This window comes from Silene latifolia, chromosome X (genome assembly GCF_048544455.1).
Source record: "Silene latifolia isolate original U9 population chromosome X, ASM4854445v1, whole genome shotgun sequence".
NCBI lineage: Eukaryota > Viridiplantae > Streptophyta > Magnoliopsida > Caryophyllales > Caryophyllaceae > Silene > Silene latifolia.
Window position 1 is genome coordinate 159,926,063 of NC_133537.1, and position 22,779 is coordinate 159,948,841.

The 22,779-nt window shown below is 37.1% G+C and overlaps 2 non-coding genes across 2 annotated transcripts; one reads left to right on the plus strand and one right to left on the minus strand.

Annotated features, from left to right (window-relative positions):
* Positions 1–4,087: 4,087 nt before the first annotated feature.
* Positions 4,088–4,194, plus strand: LOC141625224 (small nucleolar RNA R71). The gene has a single exon (XR_012535015.1). It is a non-coding gene; the product is annotated as a small nucleolar RNA R71 (small nucleolar RNA).
* Positions 4,195–6,811: 2,617 nt separating this feature from the next.
* LOC141624718 (small nucleolar RNA R71) lies at positions 6,812–6,918 on the minus strand. Its single transcript, XR_012534523.1, has one exon. It is a non-coding gene; the product is annotated as a small nucleolar RNA R71 (small nucleolar RNA).
* Positions 6,919–22,779: the final 15,861 nt, after the last annotated feature.

A 22,779-nucleotide genomic window follows, 5' to 3' on the forward strand; every position in this document is an offset into this window, starting at 1 on the left:
TTTCTACTATTTGGTAAGGCTAAGTCTCAATTGTTTATTTTAGCGAGAGGTCATGTCAATTTATTATCTATCACGTTTTAAGTGAACTAAAGCGGTGAACTACGATAATTATAATTGACACGGTCGATAAACTCGATAAAATGATAATGCATGTTTTAGTTATGGCGATTTAGCGATGCATGTGACATAAAATAAAATGCAAGCATAAAGATAAATAAATCCTAGTATGGCCTTTCCTAAAATAGAAAAACTATTTAGCTATTACAAATTCGGAAACCAACTCCATTGGTCCCTTGAACTTCGGTTGTGGCACGCATCTCGAGGTAACACCGTCTTTATGTATCGCCATTCTTGAAGAAATCCGTCTTTGGGAACTCCGGAATGAATAAAATTACATAATAAATTACATAATTTCCTATTATACATTTGTAACTAAAATAAAATAAATCTATTAAATTACAAAACGGTGATACGAGATCACAATAAAAATTACAACCGAATCGATATTCCCATACATTTCGGGAAATACCAATTAAAATCTAAGGCCATACTAAGTAAAATTACATAATTCAAAATTACATAAATTAAAATTATGACAATCATAAAGAAAAATGCAGCATTATAATATGTATGAACATGCTCAATTTTATGCTAAATCGCCTTTAATTAGCCAATATCGTATATTACTCGGTTTTTACGGATTTGCGTGATTTCAACATTTTATAATCACAAAAATTACATAAATTCATATTTATGCATAAGTTAATTACCCTAACCTCTTAGGACTCAAAATTTAGTCTTCACTAATAATTTGACCATAATTAACCCATATTTTATAAAATTGTTCATAAATGGACCAAAAATTACAAAAATAAGCTATAAACTTCAAATAAATCACAAAATTTCAAATAAATTCAAAATTTGAGATTTAAACTCATGAACATTCTGGAAAAATACCATGACACTCATAATGTTCAAAATCTTAGGTTAAAAATTTCGAAAATTTTCCGGAAAAAACAATGTTGCGGTTTATCGATTTTAACAAAAATGATCATAAAAACATGGAAAAATTATATTCATAAACTTTTCAATTTTAGATCTGAAAATGATAATAAAAAGCAACATTAGACGTTTTTCCTAAGTCATAGATTATGTTTTTATTAATTTTACACTAATAATGTCACTATTTATGCTATTTTTCTTCAAAAATCCATAAATCATGCAAAAAGACTTCTTTATAGCCAATTATTTTACACACATCTTGTAAAATTGCATGTGACAACATATTAATTTTCTATGACCAGATTCGAAATTTAACTCATATTAACCTATTTTTCACTTAAATCCGAATTTAATAATGAAAAATCCATTTTTCGAGCATAACAAGTCCAAACATTATGACAATTTACAGGTTATCTCAAAATAATATATGGGACAACATATCCAAAAATCAACTGAAAATTCGAAGTATAGCTAATTTTAGACCAAAAATGACATTTTTACTCATAAAATCATATTTAAATGCCATTATTGAATTATATGAACAATAAAAATCCGTAAAATTAACCAAAATATCCTAAAACATTTTAGGACCATAAATATTAACATGCATGGATTAATTTCGTGATATATCATAATAACACAAATTTTACAAGTTTTATTTGTTATTCTTATAACTCGGAAAAACTTTTAACCAATTTGCATGCAAACAACCGTGGCTCATGATACCGATTGAAGGAAATGTAGATCTTTATACATAAACATACTCATATATGTTATAAATTAATTTGTCATAAAATTAAACATGGATTTTATGCATGCAAACTTTAATAAAAGAAGATAAGAAAACATTTTCTCACCATAATGATTTCGGTCATATTGGGCACTAACAAGATCTCCTTCTTGTTAGTTCTTGAGCTTTCCATTAATGGATGAACATTCTTGACTTCAAATTAGAAGCCCTCCAATTAGTTGCACCCAAGACAATCCCTTAAACCCACAAATAAACATGTACTAGATGTTTGCAATGTAGTTTACCTTAAAATCTATTACTAATACTCATATACTACTTCTAGTAATCTTAGTAATTCATATGAACAATTTAGATTAAAATCTCATCCTTTTTGATGAAGATGGAAGAGAGAGAAGAGAGGAAATTATACATGAACATTTTGCATGTGAAAAATTAGAATGAATGATAGTAAAATTAGAGAATAAAAATTCTCTACTAACTCTCCAAAAACCGGTTGGAGGAGTCCTAAAAGACCAATGCATGGTCTTTGCTTTTTACCTTTTTGTCTTATCAATATTGTAGGTGTAAGGCTATGTAATAATAGGTATGATTATAATAATTTTAGGCATTAAAATAATACACCCATCATCCTCCACTACCTACAATATTTCGGTCCATATGTAAAATGGACTACCATTTTATTTTGTCAATTTGTTACTTGTCACACAATATGTCACATGTTATGATAAACATGTTATTAATTAATTTAATGCATATTTATCACATAAATATCATTTCATGAATTAATTAAATTACATACAACAAATTGACTAGTGATACTTGATCACATAAATAAAATGGGTCATATAGTTATAATTCACAACTTCTTGTAATTATAATTAACCATTCATTCTTATCTTTATTGTTTCTCAAACAATAAATAATTTTAGCAACAAAGCATTTTATTACTAAAATAAATCATATTTAATCCCATTACAATAAGATATCAATATTCTCTTTCTCACAAATCGAATTGTTCAATTTTAAGGAATTAATTAATCTGTATCGGTATACAACTAATTAACCTTTTCAATTAAGGCAATCGTCCTTTAGGTGTGACCTCAAGGGATCAACTGATCACCACCGTCGCACGACAGTAATGTCAAACTCTAGCCAGCCAATCATTACCGATATGTGTGGACCAGTTGACTATATATGTAATGTATCATCCCTTCCGTATTCTTGAAATGAGATTTAATAATGATATTTAAATCATGTGATCGCACTATTGTTGAGGACACATTTCCCAACATATTCACAATAGGCTCTTTCTCCTTAGCCTTCTCGTCATTCTTCTTCTTTGAAACTTATTGAATGGTAGTGGGTTCTTCTTCTTTCTTAGAGTTTTCAACAACTCTTTCCTTGTCACTAGCATTCACAACATCTTCATCAATGGGCATCTTCGGCCCTTCATACCTTGTACCATTCCTCAAATGGATGGCACTCACCGACTCATGTCTTGGGGGATTACTTTGAGATGGTAACTGCCCCTTTTGTCTTTGAGAGCTAGAAGATGCTAATTGAGACATTTGGGTCTCCAACATCTTTGTGTGAGCTGGTTTGTTGTTGATGGTGATATCTTTTGCTTGGCTATTCTTTTGCATTTGGGTGAAAAATTCTTGTTGATTCTTTTGCATTTGGAGGACCTCTTTTTGAACATCAAAGCCTTGGTCATTGGATTGATTGTAAGAGTGTTGATTTTGAAAACCTTGGTGTTGGTAAAAGGGTCTTTGAGCTTGATTTCTCATTGGGGGTGGGGTGTATGTTGGTTGAGGGTTTTGAACATTTTGACTTTTGTATGAAAGATTGGGGTGGAATTTGGTGTTCTCATTGTAATAGTTGGAATAAGGGGTGCCACTCTTGTATGCTTGGAAAGCATTCACTTGTTCACTTGTTCCCCTACATTCACTTTGGTCATGTCCCAAAGTTCCACAACTCTCACATACTCCACGTGGAATTGATGATGATGCCACAATAGTATTAACATGTTGCTTGGGTGATTTGAAGGCCTCTTTAAGTTTAGCCATGGCCTTCTCAAACTTCAAATTAATGGTGTCAATGTGAGCACTTAGTTGAGCACCCAATTGAGTAATGCAATCCACCTCATGCTTTCCTCCTCTAGTAGCCTTCCGAGGTCTACTATATTGCGAGTTATGGACCGCCATTTCTTCAATTTTGTTCCATGTTTGATTGTCATCAACTTCAGTGAACATACCATTGGATCCGATATTGAGAATGTTTCGGGATTCTTCATATACACCATTCCAAAATTGTTGTACAAGGAACCACTCGCTAAGTCCATGGTGTGGACAAGAATAACAAGTGTCCTTGAATCTCTCCCATGCTTCGTACAAAGATTCCTCATCCCTTTGCTTGAACCCGGTGATTTGGGCTCTTAACATGTTAGTCTTTTCTGGAGGATAGAATTTCTTGTAGAAAGCAAGTGCCAATTTCTTCCAAGAATCAATACCAAGAGTAGCCTTGTCTAGGCTTTTCAACCATTGTTTCGCGGTACCAATCAAAGAAAAAGGAAATAAGACCCATCGGATTTGGTCTTGAGTAACTCCGGTTTGAGAAATCGCATCACAATAGTCTCAAAAAGTCTCCATATGTGAGTGAGGGTCTTCACTAGGCATCCCTCCAAGTTGACTTCTCTCAACTAATTGTATGAATGCGGATTTTGCAATGAAATTACCGGTTAAATGTTGTGGTGTAGGGGTACCATTTGGTAGGTTCTCCTCGGTTGGTACGGAATATGATGAGAATTTAGGCATCCTCAAGAAGATCCCCGCGGATTGTTGAGGAACGAAGAGAAAAGAAGCTGTCTGACCCAGGATCCGAGCGGATTGCCACCAATCCGGGCGTCTCCCAGTACCACCATCCGAGCGTCCCGCAACCAAGACGCTCGTCTTGAAGCCAAAGAATCTGAGCGTCTCCTCTATGATCCGCTCGGATCACAGGATAGAAAACAACGTGCCCAGACCAAAGACGCTCGGGACGAGCATATCCATACGGGACTAGCAAAACGGAAATGCTCATTTCCTTGGAGAGGAGCATTTCCTCAACTTTTCTTAAGGGTCTTAATAGCCATTTAAGCCCTTAGTAACCCTAATTTTTTTACTTAATCTTTAGTATAAATACCCCTTTGTACTACCCAGATTATCATCAAGTTGTAATCAATTAGTAAGCAATCTTAATGCTATCTTAATACTCTCTTAATCTTGTAATCAACTTTTAATCTAGTCTTAATACAAATCTCAATACTTAATCTTTTCTTAATTTCTCTATTGTTCTTCATTTATTTTGGGTAATTAGAAGATTATTTGGGTTTATTTAGAGGATTGACAACCTCCCATCAATCATCAATTACTTCTATTATTCTTTGCATTATTATTTGGAATCATCTTCATAGGTATAATTCTCTCTTAACCTTGTTTAATTATTGTTAATCATTTATTCAGCCTGTTTTGCCTTGCTAGTATGATTGACAACCTTGTTAGCATGTTAAACTTGATAATAAGTGAGTAGTTTCCTCAACTAGGGTTAATGGGGAATTAGAGGAAACCAACATGGGGATTCATTCATGCTTAACCTAATATGTTTTCATAATTAATTTTCTTGCTTGTTGTGATTTCAACTTATGCACATGTTATGTTTGATGAAATGCGAGCCTATGAATCCTTGCATTTTTTACACATCAGCTATCTTTTCAATGAGACTTGTAAGCTTATACACCAACTCGAGTCTCGTTAGACTATGCATATAGTTGGATAGGAAGGACTAAATCGACTTGTAGGTGTTGTACAATCTAATCGATTCGGCTCTGGGACCCAAACCTGCTTAGGGATTGTAAGCTTATACACCAACTCGATCCCATCACAACAATAAGTGCTTGCATCTAGTAGAGAACATGTTTGTATGATCAACTCCCATGAATTCCCTATGAACCCATGACACCCTAGTGCTTTTAATCAATTGTTTACATCTTATTTTAATCACCTTGCTTGTTTTTATTACTTTGCTTTTATATTGTTAATTAGTTTAGCTGATCTCCTATCTCAACCCAAATTGTGACACCCTAAGACACAACCATTTGTAATTGAAAATCCTACATCAATACCCGTCCCTTGGGATCCGACCTTTACTTGCCTGTTTACTAGGAGTAGTTTGTAAAGTTATAAATATTGTTTTGGTTAGGAACCTTTTGACGACGAGTTTAACCGACACCAAAAATGGCACTGTTGCCGGGGACGGTGTTAACTTGATTTGATTTTCATTAATTGTTCTTAGTCGTGTCTTTCTTTACCTTGGGGAAGTCAATTTCCTCAAGGTTGTTCCAATTGTTTTCGAGTTGTTTGATATTTCGCATGTCTAGGAGATCACAAGGCAACTTGTTACCCATTGATCTTGAAGTTGAAAGAACTTTGATCAACAATAGAAGACTATGCATATAGTTGGATAGGAAGGAATAAGTCGACTTGTAGGTGTTGTACAATCTAATCGATTCGGCTCTGGGACCCAAACCTGCTTAGGGATTGTAAGCTTATACACCAACTCGATCCCATCACAACAATAAGTGCTTGCATCTAGTAGAGAACATGTTTGTATGATAACCAAATATATAACCCACCACAAAATCAACCCACAATGCCTAAATTTTCATCACATTCCGTACCAACCGAGGAGAACCTACCAAAAGGTACTCCTACACCACAACACTTAACCGGTAATTTCATTGCAGAATCCGCATTTATACAATTGGTTGAGAGAAGTCAATTTGGGGGGATGCCTAGTGAAGACCCTCATTCTCATATGGAGACTTTTTGTGATTATTGTGATGCGATTTCTCAAACCGGAGTGACTCAAGACCAAATTCGATGGGTCTTATTTCCTTTTTCCTTGATTGGTTCCGCGAAACAATGGTTGAAGAGCCTAGATAAGGCTACTCTTGGTATTGACTCTTGGAAGAAATTGGCACTTGCTTTCTACAAAAAATTCTATCCTCCGGAGAAGACTAATATGTTGAGAGCTCAAATCACCGGGTTCAAACAAAGGGATGAGGAATCTTTATATGAAGCATGGGAGAGATTCAAGGATACTTGCCGATCTTGTCCACACCATGGAGTTAGCGAGTGGTCCCTTGTACAACAATTTTGGAACGGTTTATATGAAGACTCCCGAAACATTCTCAATATGGGTCAAATGGTATGTTTACCGAAGTTGATAATAATCAAACATGGAACAATATTGAGGAAATGGCGGTCCATAACTCACAATATAGTAGACCTCGGAAGGCTACTAGTGGAGGAAAGCATAAAGTGGACTCTATTACTCAATTGGGTGCTCAACTTAGTGCTCATATTGACACCATTAATTTGAAGTTTGAGAAGGCTATGGCTAAACTTGAAGAGGCCTCCAAATCACCTAAGCAACATGTTAATGCCATGGTGGCATCTTCATCAATTCCAAGTGGAGTATGTGAGAGTTGTGGAATTTTCGGACATGACCAAAGTGAATGTAGGGGAATAAGTGAATGCTTTCCAAGCATAAAAAAGTGGTACCCCTTATTCCAAATATTACAATGAAAACACCAAATTCCATCCCAACCTGTCATACAAAAGCCAAAATGTTCAAACCCTCAAACAACATACACCCCACTTCCAATGAGAAACCAAGCTCAAAGACCCTTTTACATTCAAAACCAAAGTTATCAAAATCAACCTCCATACAATTAAACAAATGACCAAGGTTTTGATGTTCAAAAAGCGGTCCTCCAAATACAAAAGAACCAACAAGAATTTTTCACTCAAATGCAAAAGGATAGCCAAGAAAAAGACATCACCACTAACAACATACTAGCACACACAAAGATGTTGGAGACCCAAATGTCTCAATTAGCATCTTCTAGTTCACAAAGACAAAAGGGGAAATTACCACCTCAAGGTAATCCCCCAAGACAAGAGTCGGTGAGTGCCATCCATTTGAGGAGTGGTAGAAGGTATGAAGGGCCGAAGAGGCCCGTTGATGAAGATGTTGTGAATGCTAGTGACAAGGAAAGAGTTATTGAAGACTCTAAGAAAGAAGAAGAACCCATCACCATTCAAGAAGTTTAAAAGAAGAATGAAGAGAAGGCTAAACAGAAGGAGCCTATTGTGATTCGGCGTCCGTTTCCAAGTCGTCAAGCTAAGCCTATGTTTGATGAACAACTTGGGAAGTTTGTGGAGATTGTCAAGAACTTGGAAGTCTCAATTCCATTTACGGAATTAATCAATCATGTTCCGGCCTATGTGAAATACATGAAAGATATTCTTACAAAGGAGAAATACATCCGAAAACTTGAGACTATTACCTTCACTAAGGTGAGTAGTGCCATCCTACAAGGAAGTTCACCTCCAAAACTAAACAATCCGGGAAGCTTCTCTATTCCATATACCATTGGTGACACCACAATCAACAAAGCTCTATGTGACATTGGGGCAAGTGTGAGTGTCATGCCATATTCGGTGTACAAAAGGCTAGGAATGGGAGAGCTTAAGTGCACTAATATCACACTTCAAATGGCAGATCGATCAACGAAGACACCTTTAGGTGTATGGGAAGATGTGCCGGTAAGAATTGGCAAGTTCTTCATCCCGGTGGACTTTGTTATTGTTGACATGGAAGAAGATTCCAACATTCCTATCATTTTAGGAAGACCTTTCTTACACACCTCGGGAGCGGTGATTGACGTGAAACATGGAGAGCTCACACTCGAAGTGGAAGATGAAACAATCACTTTTAATCTTGACAAGACAATGAGAGCTCCCCGACTACATGAGCCATGTTTCATGGTTGATCATTATACCCAAGAAAGTGATAGGAAGAAGTTGGCATCTCAATGCAAAGAACAAGATATGGGTAAAGAATCACCACCCATATGGGAGAAGAAAATGGGTAATCTCCAAGATACTCCATCCAAAGAGCAACAATGTTTCAACAAGAATAAGAGCTTGAATAGCTCACCACTACTCATGACAAGGGAAGAGGAAGGCCTCATTGTCTATAATGACAAGAAGAAAGAGGAGTTGTTCTCATCAACTCATGATACTATTGGGGAACAAGTAGATGAAGTATGCGGTCTTTGGGATGATGAAATTTGAAGGGATATTCAATCCCTATATCGGTAATGCTATGACCCAAGACCACCATGAAGAACATCGTGTGCAAAGGTCTATTGAGAATCTTTATCATGACAATGAACAAGCTTTCGACTACTTCTTCAAGGTGTTGAGCAACATCAACAACACCTTGGCTATGCCCCCTTGACATCTCATTTATGGTTGAGAGTTTGGTGGAGTCCTCCCTAAACCACCATTTGTAAATATTCTAACCCCTTAACTTGTATTTTACTTATTGTATTGAATTTTTGACAATTTTTGGTTTGTATACCTTGATCAAGATTTTCATCATCTTGAGAGAAAGTGAGGGAGGGACTTATATGTTTATTGATGTGTAGTGTTTTGACATAGTGTGAGGATAGCAATTGCCTAGGCTATCCAAAACTTCGTAGTGCCCCCACAATGAAGACCAAAGGAACGAAGAGTAAATGACACGGGTTATGAAATACCCACGGATGGACCTGAATTAGTGAGGTAGAGGGACAATCCGAGCGGCCCGACAAGAATCTGCTCGTGCTAACAGACAATCCGAGCGTCCTGGGAAGAAGACGCTCATCCTGAGAGAGCTTGAAAAGAAAGAATTTGGTCTGACTAAAAATTCGAGCGTCTCCACAAAGAATCCGCTCGTCTCAGTCAAGACGCTCGTCTCTCAGAGGATCCGCTCGTCTTGTTGCTGGTAACATATGGGATTTCTCCCTGACAAGGAATTCGGGCGTCCTCAAGAAAATCCGCTCGTCTCCTTAGAAAGACGCCCGTCTTCCTCAAAAGACACTCGTCTCAGCACGGTCTTATTTTCTGAAGCAAACTGAAGCAGAATCCGAGCGTCCCGACCCAAATCTGCTCGTCTCCCCTGTGTAATTCAAATCCAATGGGATTAAAACCCCACCTTTCCCATTTCATTTTACTCATTCAAAACACAACCACATCTCCAAAACCCTCAAAACCCTCAATCCCTCCATCCACAAAAATTAAATTTCTCAAGCAAATTCACCCAAATTAATTCCAAACTCCCTCAAAACTCAAACAAATCACTCCTTTGTCAACAACAAGCAATTAAAACACCACAATCTTCAAAGTTTGAATCGATTTTTAGGATACAAGGCAAAATTCAACTATCCTAAATCGATTTGGGTCTTATTGAAACTTGAAGAAATCAAGCATACCTTTGGTGTTACTAAATACAAGGAGAAGATGGCTAGGACAAAAAGTGGAAACAAGGAACCTCCAAAGAACAATCTCTCAAAAAGGCAACAAGCTCTACAAGCTTCAAAGGCTTTGGTGGTTCAAAGTTCAAGTATGTAGATTCAAGAGACTACTCCTCCTATGGTGGAAACTACTACTTCTACTCCGGTTGTTGAGCAACTAGATGATTATCCGGAGGTAATTTTCACATCCGATGCCCATAGGAAGAAATTTTTATCTCTTGCTAAGAAATATATTTTACCCACCAAGTTCATATGCCAAGAGACTTTGACCAAATTTGGTGTCTTAGAACAAACCAAGAATTTCTTCAAGTCCATGGGATTGCTTACTTTGTTTAATATGCAAGAGTTGACCTACTCATCCCTCACCTTGGAGTTTTTAAGCTCTTTGAAAGTTACAAAGGTGCAGACTCGAACAAACATTGAATTCCGCCTTAAGAATGTTGATAGAAAAATGTCTTATGACGAGTTTGGTAAAGTTTTTGGCCTTAGCAATGACTCGACCTATGTGAAGAAACCCGTCACAAAATATGATCCCGCTCCCTTATGGAAGGCTATTACCGAAAGAAAGTTTACTTCTTACCATGATTGTCGTGCCCTTTATGTCCATCATCCGGGTATAAGGGAGTGGCACAAGGTTGTTGGGCATACTTTGATTGCTAGAAAGGGAACAAACCACTTCACCGAGCTTGATTTTATTTATCTCGAGTCAACCTTGAATGTTGGTAGAGAGTTCACCAAGAGGTACAATATTCTTCGACTTTTGATCGAGAGGTGGCTCAATATCGACCAAGGAAAGGAAGACACAACCTTTATTGTTAATGGGGGATTGGTAACTTATTTGGTAAAACACTTCAACCGGGACTTCAACAAAGATGGAACTTTTAAACCGGTTAAGGGAGGACATATCATTGATCTAGCCACCATGGTTCAAAAATTCAAATGGGCCAAGAATGATACTCTTGACGACAAATTTGGGTGGTTAACAAAAGATGCCAAGTCCTTCACTTTACCAAACAAAATTTGCCGATTAAATGTACATAGGCCAAACTACCTTCTCCCACTCTCCGAGGAAGCCGATTACATTATACAACATCAAAGGGAGTACATTTCGAGCCCTCCTCCTCTATGATCACTCCAACCTAGACATTCACCTACCATGAGTTTCAACCCGAAAATGTTAAGGCGGGGAATGACTACTTGACTCTTTTGATGCAACAAATGCACAAGCAAGCTTATGAGGATAGATTTGATGCTTATAGAGCACAATATCCGCCCCTCCTACATCTAGCTAGGCAAGAACTTCTTGATCTCTCTTGTCCTTTGCCTAGTTTGGCGGATATGAAAGTCTTCTTTCCTAGTGCTTCTAGGGGGGCTAGCTTGGGTGAAGAGGAGGTTGTTGTTGTTGAGAGTAGTGGAAAAGAAGGTGAAGAAAATGAAGAAGAAAATGAATAAGGTGAAGAAAAAGAGGGTAGTGAGGAAGAAGAAGGAAGTTCAAGTGCAAGTGATGATAACTCCGGATCTATGGAGGTTGATTCTATTGAAGAGGTTGATGATGATGGAGATGATAGTGATGATGCCATGGGCAAAGATTGAGGATTAGCAAGCTCTTTGGAGGATGTCGCATTACTTTGTGAGTTTCCTACACCTCCTTTAAAGTTTGTTTATTTCTCTTGTTTTTCATATAATTTTTATCTTGATCATGATTTTTGAGTCCTAGCATCATCTAGAAGATTCACACCTCGGTCCCATTGAGGTGTTTCTTTTATTGTTCCCACATTCAAAAACCAAAATGAGAATTGTAGTTTCATGCATAGCATCTTTATGCATGAACTCCCCCAATTTTTGACATTAGAAATAGTGTCTATTTTGGTTTTGGGAAGTTTATGCATATGCATTGGGAGCCAATCTAAATTGTGCCCTCCAACCAAACAAAAATTCATGCATCACATAGCATAGCTTAGTTTATATTGACTTTTGTATATATGCCATATAGTATGCATTTAGCTTAGGAATCATGCATTTCATAAAGTTTGCATAATTTTTCTATCGTATTGGTCATTGAGGACAATGCCAATACTAGTGTGGGGATGGGAAATTCTAACATGAAATCTAAAAACAAAAAAAATGATAAAAATTGAAAAACTTTGAAAAATACAAAAATATGTCTTTTTATTTCATAAATCATAAAAACCATAAAAATTTGAAAAATTCAAAAACCCAAAAACATGTTCATTTCCTTTATAGTGTAGTTTTTTATATATTGTCTTATATATATTGTGTTTGTTCATCCTTTTTCACATTGATCGACTACGCCACATCCGAGACATGAGGATATTGAAGACCGCATGGTATGATCTTTCCAATCTCCTTTTTCCTCTTTATGTTAATGACTATGTGGCTTTATTTTGATTGATGCGGTATAAACAATGTGAATTTAGGATTGCAATTAGATTATTTGGCATAATAGTTAGTAGAAGCATATGCATTAGGATGTATATATGTTAGTTGCATCATGGCATATAGTTGCATATTAGGAAAAATTTTGTGAAACCATCTATTTGGGAAGATTGACAAGCGTATATAAGGCCCTTGTAGATACTTTTTCTTCTTAAGACTTTGCTTGCTAGAATGCTTGTAAAACACCCTAGGATGTGTCATGCTAGTATCCTTTGACCCATGGATTAAGGCCTAGTCAAGAGCAACTTGTAGTGTGATAAGTCCTTGGCTACCGTTTATTCCAAGGTGACCCTTGAAACCATGCAACCATCATCCATGTTCCACCACATTTTGTCATCAAAGGGAATGGGCACCAAAATTGTTCAAAAATTGAGTTCAAAAAATGAAATAAAAGTCAAAAAGTTTGCAACTGTATCAAAAGAAAAGAGGAGTAACAAAATGAAAACTCATATGCTTCAAAAATAAGCACCCTCACTATAAATGGGGTAGCTTTGAAAATGTTCAAAAAGAAATGCAAGAAAAAGTTGAAATTGTCAAGTGTTGAAAATGCCAAACATCAAAAGAAATAGTAAAAGAAATGTTCTCAAAATGTTAATGCCACAAGAAATTGGGTGGAAAAACAACAACAAAGCAAACTCCCATATGAAACTCAAGTTCTATTGATCCCTTTTCCATCGTATCCAATTTTGTGCATGGTAGAGAGGGGACGACCCTTCTTCTTGTCTAGGCAAGAGGGGGAATTCCGCAATCCTCCAGTGTTTCAAACACCATAGGGAGTCTACTCTTGATGAAAGCATTTAACGATTGAGGACAAAGGTACCCTAGCTTGACACAACTTGGAGGTGATTTATTGGTATCCTTCTAGGCTTAGTAGTTTGAAGAAACCGTATCTATGATGGAATGTGTACCCTTAGATTCCTTCCCTTGTAGATAATTTCCGCCACTTAGATGAGGAAAGTGGCTATTCATTTTTGTAGATGCATCCATTACTTGTTTTGTGTGCTTTAATGCTTGGATGTGTCACCATTTTGGCAAGCCCCACCTTGCCTTGCAAGAAGGCATCCTACCTCGTGGTTGTCTTGTTGTGAGTTGAAGGGGCGGAGTGAGACCCGTTAATTGTCTTACATCGGCTATATTAGTAGGTTAGTTTGAATAAGGGTCCTAGTTTTTGTCACCACTTTACTCGGGACGAGCAAAGGTTCGGTTTGGGGATATTTGATGCGACTCATATTTAACATATTTAGTTCCCGAATTAGCCTCGTTCCTATGCTTTTTAGTGTATAATTGGGTCATTTACTATTTTTAGTTTTCCGTTTTACATATTATTTGAGGTTTTGTCCCCTTGGTAGGAAAGGAGTGCAAACCTTGCATTTTCATGGCAAAATGGAGCTAAATTGATCAAATTCAATGACCAAGCATCAAAGGGAAGACGATACTATAAGGCCTATGTAGATAATAAAGTAGATTGGACAATGATGAAAGGATCCTTGCATCCCCAAGAAGATCCCCGAGGATTATTGAGGAAAGAAGAAAAGAGAAGTGCTGACCCAGGATCCAAGCGTCTCCCTGCCCAGGACGAGCGTCTCCCTGTGAACCAATCCGAGCGTCCCGATGCCAAGACGCTCGTCTTGAGGCCAACAAATCCGAGCGTCTCTCCCCTGATCCGCTCGGATTCCCTTGCAGAGTCCACTGTGCTTACTACCTAGACGCTCGGGACGCGCAGATTTCCTGAAGACCACCAAAATGGAGATGAACATCTCCTTGGAGAGGAGTACTTCCTCAACTTTTCTTAAGGGTCTAAATAGTCATTTAAGCCCTTGGTAACCCTATTTATTGTACCTAATCTCTAGTATAATACCCCATTGTACTACCTAGATTAGCATGTCATCTTAATAGGATCTTAATCTTATCTTAATCAAGTCTTAATACTCTCTTAATCTTGTAATCAATTCTCAATTTAGCATTAATACAAATCTCATTTCTTAATCTTTCCATAATTTCTCTATTGTTCATCATTTATTTTGGGTAATTAGAAGATTATTTGGGGTTTATTTGGAGGATTAACAACCTTCCATCAATCATCAAGTACTTTTATTATTCTTTGCTTTATTATATGCAATCATCTTTATAGGTATAATTCTCTCTTAATCCCTTTTTAATTATTGTTAATCATCTTCATTTGTTCATCATGTTTTGCCTTGCTAGTATGATTGACAACCTTGTTAGCATGTTAAACTTGATAATGAGTAAGTAGCTTCCTTAGCTAGGGTTAATGGGGAATTAGGGGAAACCAACATGGGGATTGATTCATGCTTAATCTAACATATTTTCATAATTAATTTGCTTGCTGATGTGACCAATATTTGAGCATATTTAGTCCCCGAATTAGCCTCGTTCCTATGCTTTTTAGTGCAAAATTGGGTCATTTACTATCTTTAGTCCTTTGTTTTGCATATTCTTTGAGGTTTTGTTTCCTTGGTAGGAGAGGAGTACAAACCTTGCATTTTAATGGCAAAATGGAGCTAAATTAGTCGAATCTAATGACCAAGCATCAAAGTGAAGACAAGACTAGAAGGCCTATGTAAATAAAGTAGTAGATGGGCAATGATGCAGACGATCCTTACATCTCCGACAAGATCCTTGAGGATTGTTGGAAGAAGAAAAGAAGAAATGAAAAAAAGGTTGCTGAACTTGAATCCGGGCATCGCAGTATCGGGACGCTCGTCCAACCTCCACAATCCGAGCGTCCCTCCAGCCAATCCACTTGTCCAACATCTCCACAATCCGAGCGTCCAACCCTTCAGTCCGCTCGTCCAACTCTTATAATCCGCTCGTCCCGACCCCTTGGCCGCTCGGATTGTCATCCAGTACAGCACGGCTTCTCCTTATTCTACTCGGGATGCGCATATTTCTAAAAGACTAGCAAAAAGGAGACTAGCATCTTTCTTCGAGAGGGGCATTTCCTCAACTTTTTTTAAGGGTCTTAATCGTCATTTAAGCCCTTAGTAACCCTAATTTATGTATCTAATCCCCACTATAAATACCCCATTGTACTAATTAGATTATCATCAATCCTTAGTATAATTTATGTTCTTCTAATCTCTCTTTAATCTTGTAAATAACATTTAATTAAGCATTAATACAAATCTTATTTCCTTAATTTCTCTATTATTCATCATTTATTTTGGGTAATTGAAGATTATTTGGGGTTTATTTGGAGGATTGACAACCTTCCAATCATTCATCAAGTACTTCTATTATTCTTTGCTTATTATTTTGGAATCATCATTAGGTATAATTCTCTTATTCCCTTTTTAATTATTGTTAATCATATTCATTTATTCATCATGTTTTGCTTTGTTAGTATGATTGACAACCTTATTAAGATGTTAAAATTGATCATGAGTGAGTAGTTTCCTTAGTAAGTGTTAATGGGGAATTAGGGGAAACCAACATGGGGATTGATCTACGCTTAATCTAATATGTTTTCATAATTAATTTGCTTGCTTGTTGTGATTTCAACTTATGCACATGTTATGTTTGATGAAATGCGAGCCTATGAATCCTTACATTTTTTACCCATCACTTATCTTTTCAATGAGACTTGTAAGACATAAACCAACTCGAGTCTCATTAGACCATGCATATAGTTGAGTAGGGAGGATTAAATCGACTTGTAGATGTTGTACAATCTAATGGATTCGGCTCCGGGACCCTAACCTTCCTAGGATTGTAAGATATAAACCAACTCGATCCTATCACAACAATAATTGCTTGCTTATAATTTGAGAATATGTTTGTATGATCAATTTTCATGAATCCCCTATGAACCCATGACACCCTAGTGCTTTTAATCAATTGTTTACATCTCATCTTAATCATCTTGCTTGTTTATTTACATTGTTATTTAGTTTAGTGATCTTCTTATCTCGACCAAAATTGTGACACCCTTAGACACCACTACTTACAAGCGAAAATCCTACATCAATACCCGTCCCTTGGGATCCGACCTTTACTTACCTCTTTACTAATAGTATAGTAGTTTGTGAAGTTATAAATATTGTTTTGGTCTAGGTGCTCCTAACGACAAGTAACCGAAAAATATATTCCGACCAAAAATGGCGCCGTTGCCGGGGACGGTGTTAACTTGATTTGATTTTCCTTGATTGTTATTAGTTGTGTCTTTCTTTACCTTGGGGAAATAAAACTCCTCAAGGTTTGTTCTAATTGTTTTCGAGTTGTTTGATATTTTGCATGTCTAGAAGATCACAAGGTAACTTGTTACCCATTGATAACGAAATTGAGAGAACTTTGACCACCAATAGAAGACTTGCTATAAATACTTTGAGAGGTATTGGTGAGGTTGTAGATATTCAACCAAATACTATTGAGTTCATCAACCCTTTTGCAAGAAAAGGTGAGGAGAACCCAACGCAAAATCAACCACACAATCAACCCACAATGCCTAAGTTTCATCACATTCCGTACCAACCGAGGATAACCTACCCAATGGTACTCCTGATCGGGTCCATTTCGTTTCACAAATTAAGTATATGTGGTCGTTGGTCAATGGTCGATACAAAACACAATTTATACTTCACAAACAACTCTACAATTAGTAAAGAGGCAAGTAAAGGTCGGATCCCAAGGGACGGGTATTGAAATGAGAATTCTATTGTAACTAGTAGTGTCTAAGGGGTGTCACAATTTGGGTTGATGTAGAAGGTTACTAAACTAAAATAGCAATGAAAATAAACTAGCAAGATGAATAAAATAAGGGGTGTAAACAATTGATTAAAGGCACTAGGGTGTCATGGGTTCATAGGGGAATCATGGGATATGATCATACAAACATGTTCTCAAATTATAAGCAAGCAATTATTGTTGTGATGGATTGAGTTGGGTTATATCTTACAATCCTAGGAAAGTTTGGGTCCCGGAGCCGAATCGATTAGATTGTACAACACCTACAAGTCGACTTAATCTTCCCTACTCAACACATGCATGGTCTAACAAGACTCGAGTTGGGTTATGTCTTACAAGTCAAGTTGAAAGGATAGAAGATGATAGTAAATGCAAGGATTCATAGGCTTAGCATTTCATCAAATATAACATGTGCATGTATTAAGATCAAAACAAGCAAGCAAATAAGATATGAAAGCATATTAATTTAAGCATGAATCATTCCCCATGTTGGTTTCCCCTAATCACCCATTAAACCCTAGCTAAGAGACTACTCACTCATTATCATATTGATCATGCTAGAAAGGTTGTCAATCATACTAACATAATAAAACATGATGAATAAATGAAAGTAATTAGCAATAATTAAAAAGGGATTAAGAGATTATACCTACTAATGATTCCAATAATAAAGCAAGAATAATAGAAGTACTTGAATCCTAGATTGAGAGGTTGTCAATCTCCCAATAATAACCCAAATAATCTTCAATTACCCAAAATAAAGTAAGAACAAGAGAGAGATTAAAGAACTAAAACTTGGATTAAAACTTGATTAATATTTGATTACAATATTGAAGAGAGATTTGATTGATATTAACTACACTAATTATTGATAAGAAGAACATGCTCCTCTAATTAGACTAATGGGGTATTTATAGTGAAAATTAGGGAGGATGCATTAGGGTTAACTAAGGGCTAAACTAGTAATTACACTTTTTAAGTTGAGCAAGGAGACTCCGGTATTCTCCGAGAGAAGGGCTTCTCTTATCGTGGCTTGAAGAATGAAAACGTGTTGCATCGAAATCCGTGCGGATGGGAGTCGGGACGGCCGGATCTGGGCTGGAGAATCCGAGCGGATCCTTGGGTAAGACGCTCGGATTGGCGATGGGGAATCCGAGCGGATTCCTTTGAGGGACGCTCGGACTGGGCTTGGGCGGACGGACGGATTGTGTACAATCCGTTCGGATTGTCCGGCAAGCATCTTTTCTTCTTCTTTTCTTCATGAATTCCTTGGGGATTTCCTTGGGGACTCAAGGATCCTTTTCTCAACATTGCTCTTCTACTATGCTATGTACAAAGGCCTTCTAGTCTTGTCTCTCCTTGATGCTTGGTCATTGAATATGATCAATTTAGCCTTGTTTTGCCATGAAAATGCAAGATTCTTACTCCTTTCCTACCAAGGGATCAAAATCTCAAAGAATATGCAAAACAAAGAACTAAAGATAAGAAATGACCCAAATAGGCACTAAAAAGCATGGAAACAATGGTAATTCGGGGGGCTAAATATGCGCCAATTATGGTCACATCAAATATCCCCAAACCGAACCTTTGCTCGTCCCGAGTAAAGAGGTGACAAAGACTAGGACCAATACTAACCTAACCTAATAATAATAGCCGATATGAGACAATTAGCGGGTCTCACTCCGCCCCTTCAACTCACAACAAGACAACCATGAGGTAGGATGCCTTCTTGCAAGGCAAGGTGGGTCTTGCCAAAATGGCGACACATCCAAACATTAAGCACACAAAAACACATAATGGATGCATCTACAAAAAGAATAGCCACTTTCCTCATCTAAGTGGCGGAAATTATCTACAAGGGAAGCAATTCAAGGGTACACAATCCTTCATAGATGCAATTTGTTCAAACTACTAAGCCTAGAAGGATACCAATAAATCACCTCCAAAATGTGTTAAGCTAGGGTACCTTTGTCCTCAATCGTTAAATGCTTTTGTCAAGAGTAGACTCCCTATGGTGTTAGAAACACTGGAGGATCGCGGAATTCCCCCTCTTGCCTAGACAAGAAGAAGGGTCGTCCCCTCTCTACCATGCACAAAAATGGATACGATGGATAAAGGGATCGATAGATATTTGAGTTTCACTTTGGGAGTTTGCTTTTATTTTTGTTTTCCCCCCAATTTCATTGGCATTTGACATTTGAGAACACTTTCTTGCCATTTCTTTTGATTTTTGGCATTTCAATACTTGACAACTTTTTGAATTTCTTTTTGTACATTTTCAAAGTCACCCCAATTAGTAACGAGGGTGCCTTGTATTTGAAGCTTTAGGAGTTCTATTTTTGCTCCTCTTTTCTTTTGATGCATTTTTGCAAACTTTCTTTCATTTTTCATTTCATTGAACTCAAATTGATTTCTTTTTGTGCCCATTCCCTTTGATGACAAAAATGTGGTAGAACATGGATGAATGATAGAAGTATGCATGGTTTCAAGGGTCACCTTGGAATAAACGGTAGCCAAGGAGTTATCACACCATAAGGTACTCTTGACTAGGCCTTAAACCATGGGTCAAAGGATACTAGCATGACACATCCTAGGGTGTTTTACAAGTATTCTAACAAGCAAAGTCTTAAGAATAAAAAGCATCTACTAGGGCCTATATACACTTGTCAAGCTTCCCAAATAGACGGTTTCACAAAATTTTTCTAACATGCAACTATATGCCATGATGCAACTAGCATATACACATCCTAATGCAAATGATTCTACCAACTAATATGACATATAAACTAAATGCAATCCTAAATTCACATTGTTTTTACCGCATCAATCAAAATAAAGCCACATAGTCATTAACATAAAGAGGAAAAAGGAGATTGGAAAGATCATACCATGCGGTCTTCAATATCCTCATGTCTCGGATGTGGCGTAGTCAATCAAAGTGAACAAGGATAAAACAAACACAATATATACAAGACAATATATACAAAGGAAATGAACTTGTTTTTGGTTTTTCAATTTTTCAAATTTTTATGATTTTTGAAATTTTTCAATTTTTATGGTTTTTGAATAAAAGTTAAGTGTTAGAATTCCCATCCCCACACTAATATGGGCATTGTCCTCAATGGCCAAAATGATGGAAATTATGCAAAGATGATGCATGATTTCTATACTAAATGCAATTCTACACTAAACTATACTACATGATGCATGGTTTTTGTTATGACGGAGAGGATAATTTAGATTACCTCCCGTTGTGTATGCATTAACTTCCCCAAACCAAATAAGACACTATTGCTAATGTCAAAGCAGGGGTATAGTTCATGCACACACTATGCTTATGCATGAAACTAGATTGTCATTTTGGATTTTCAAAAATGGGAACAATAAAGAACACCTCAATGGAACCGAGGTGTGAGTCCTTTGATGTTGCTAGGACTAAACCAACAATGATCAAAATGAAAATAAAATACAAAGAGATATAGACAAACCATGGGAGTGTAGGAGTCTCCAAGGCTAGCCTTCCATCATGCTATTATCATCACCACTTCCCTCATGAGAAGTGGTCACATTGCCACTTTCCTTGGCACTTTCTTCATCACTTTCTCCATCATCTTGCTCATCATTATCTTCACCATCTCTTTCTTCATCTCCACTTGCTTCTTCCTCAATATTATCATCAATTCCTTCACCATTTCCAACAACCTCATTGTCTTCCACCACGTCCCTTGATGCACCCGGAAATAAGGCTTCTCTATCCGCCCAACTAGGCAAAGGACAAGATGGATCAAGGAGTCCTTGCCTAGCTAGATGTAAGAGGGGAGGATATTGAGCCAAATATGCATTCTTCCGATCTTCATAAGCTTGCTTGTGCATGGCTTGCATAAGAAGAGTGACATAGTCTTTTCCAATTTCAACTCCTTGCGGTTTGAACTCTTCATATTCATAGGGGTAAGGTGGTATAACAATGGAAGAGGAGGGAGTTTCATGATCACCCTTTTGTTGTTGAATGATGTACTCGGCTTCTTCGGATAGGGAAGTAAATAGTTGGTCCGGTGGACACTAAGACGACAAATCTTTGCGGGTAAAGTGAATGATCGAGCCTCACTAGTAAGCCACCCATACTTGGTATCAAGGGGATTGTGAGCAACCCACTTAAACTTGTTAATCAAGATGGACATATCAATAAGATGGCCACCATCCTTAGCCTTGTACTTGCTATCCTTATTGAAATTAGGATCAAAGTGCTTGGCTAGGACCGTGACAAGGCCGCCATTAACAATAACGGTTTGACCCTTCTTCCCACTATCTACATGGAGCCATCTATCAACCAATAGCCTCAAAGAATTGTAAGGCTTGGTGTGAATTCTTCCAATATTCAAAGTTGATTCAAGGAGAATAAAATCGAGTCCCGTGAAATGATTGGTGTCTTGCCTAGCAATTATGGTATTTCCCACAACTTTGTGCCATATTCTTATGCCCGGATGATGGACCAAGAGAGCACGACAAGCATGAAAATCTTCAAATTTCTTCCCGGAGATTGCCTCCCAAAGAGGCTCGGGATCATACTTCCCATATTGCTTATAATATTTATGTTCATCGCTAAGACCCAAAATTTCACCCAATTCCGGAAAGGTAATGCGTCTACTAGTGTTAGCTAGACGAAACTCAATATTTTCCCTATTCTCAACTTTTGTCACTTTTAAAGAACTTAAGAATTCCAAGACAAGGGAGGGGTATGTTACTTCCTTCATTTCAAACAATTTCTTCAAACCCATGGCATTGAAAAAGACTCTTGTTTGTTCAAGAACACCCAACTTCTCTAAAGCATCTTGACATATGAATTTGGTGGATTGGATTTGTTTCATAGCAAACTTGACAAATGTATTTCTATGGGTATCGGAAATGAATGTTACCTCCGGAAAATGCAAGAGTTGATCGACACGGAGTAGAAGGCGATGCTTCCATAGGAATTTGTTGTTGTTGTTGCACTACCAAGTTTGGTGTTGATACCACCATTGCCAAAGCTTTCTTTGCTTGTAGAGCTTTTTGCCTTTGAGAGAGAGCCTTTGCTTTTGGTGCCTTTGTTGCCCTTGTTGCTCCCTTTGTTCTTGCCATTTGATGAACTAACCAAGTAGAGAGTCAAAAATCTTCAATTTGTAGAATGCCCAAATCGATTTGAAGGTGAAAGGCTTTGCCTTTATAAAAACAAAAATCGATTCAAAGGTTGAAGAATTTGTTCTTGGTTTTGATTGTTAATGAAGATGGAGTGATTGATTTGTTGTTTGAAAGATGGTTTGATTTGATTTTGGTGGATTTTGTTGAGGGTTTTTGTTTTTGAGATGGAGAGGATGAGGGTTTTGATGTTATGGGTAGTGTTTATGAATGAATGAATGAATGAGTGAAGGTGGGGTGGGTATTTAAAGAACTCGACAATTTTAGGACGCAGGGACAATCCGTGCGGATT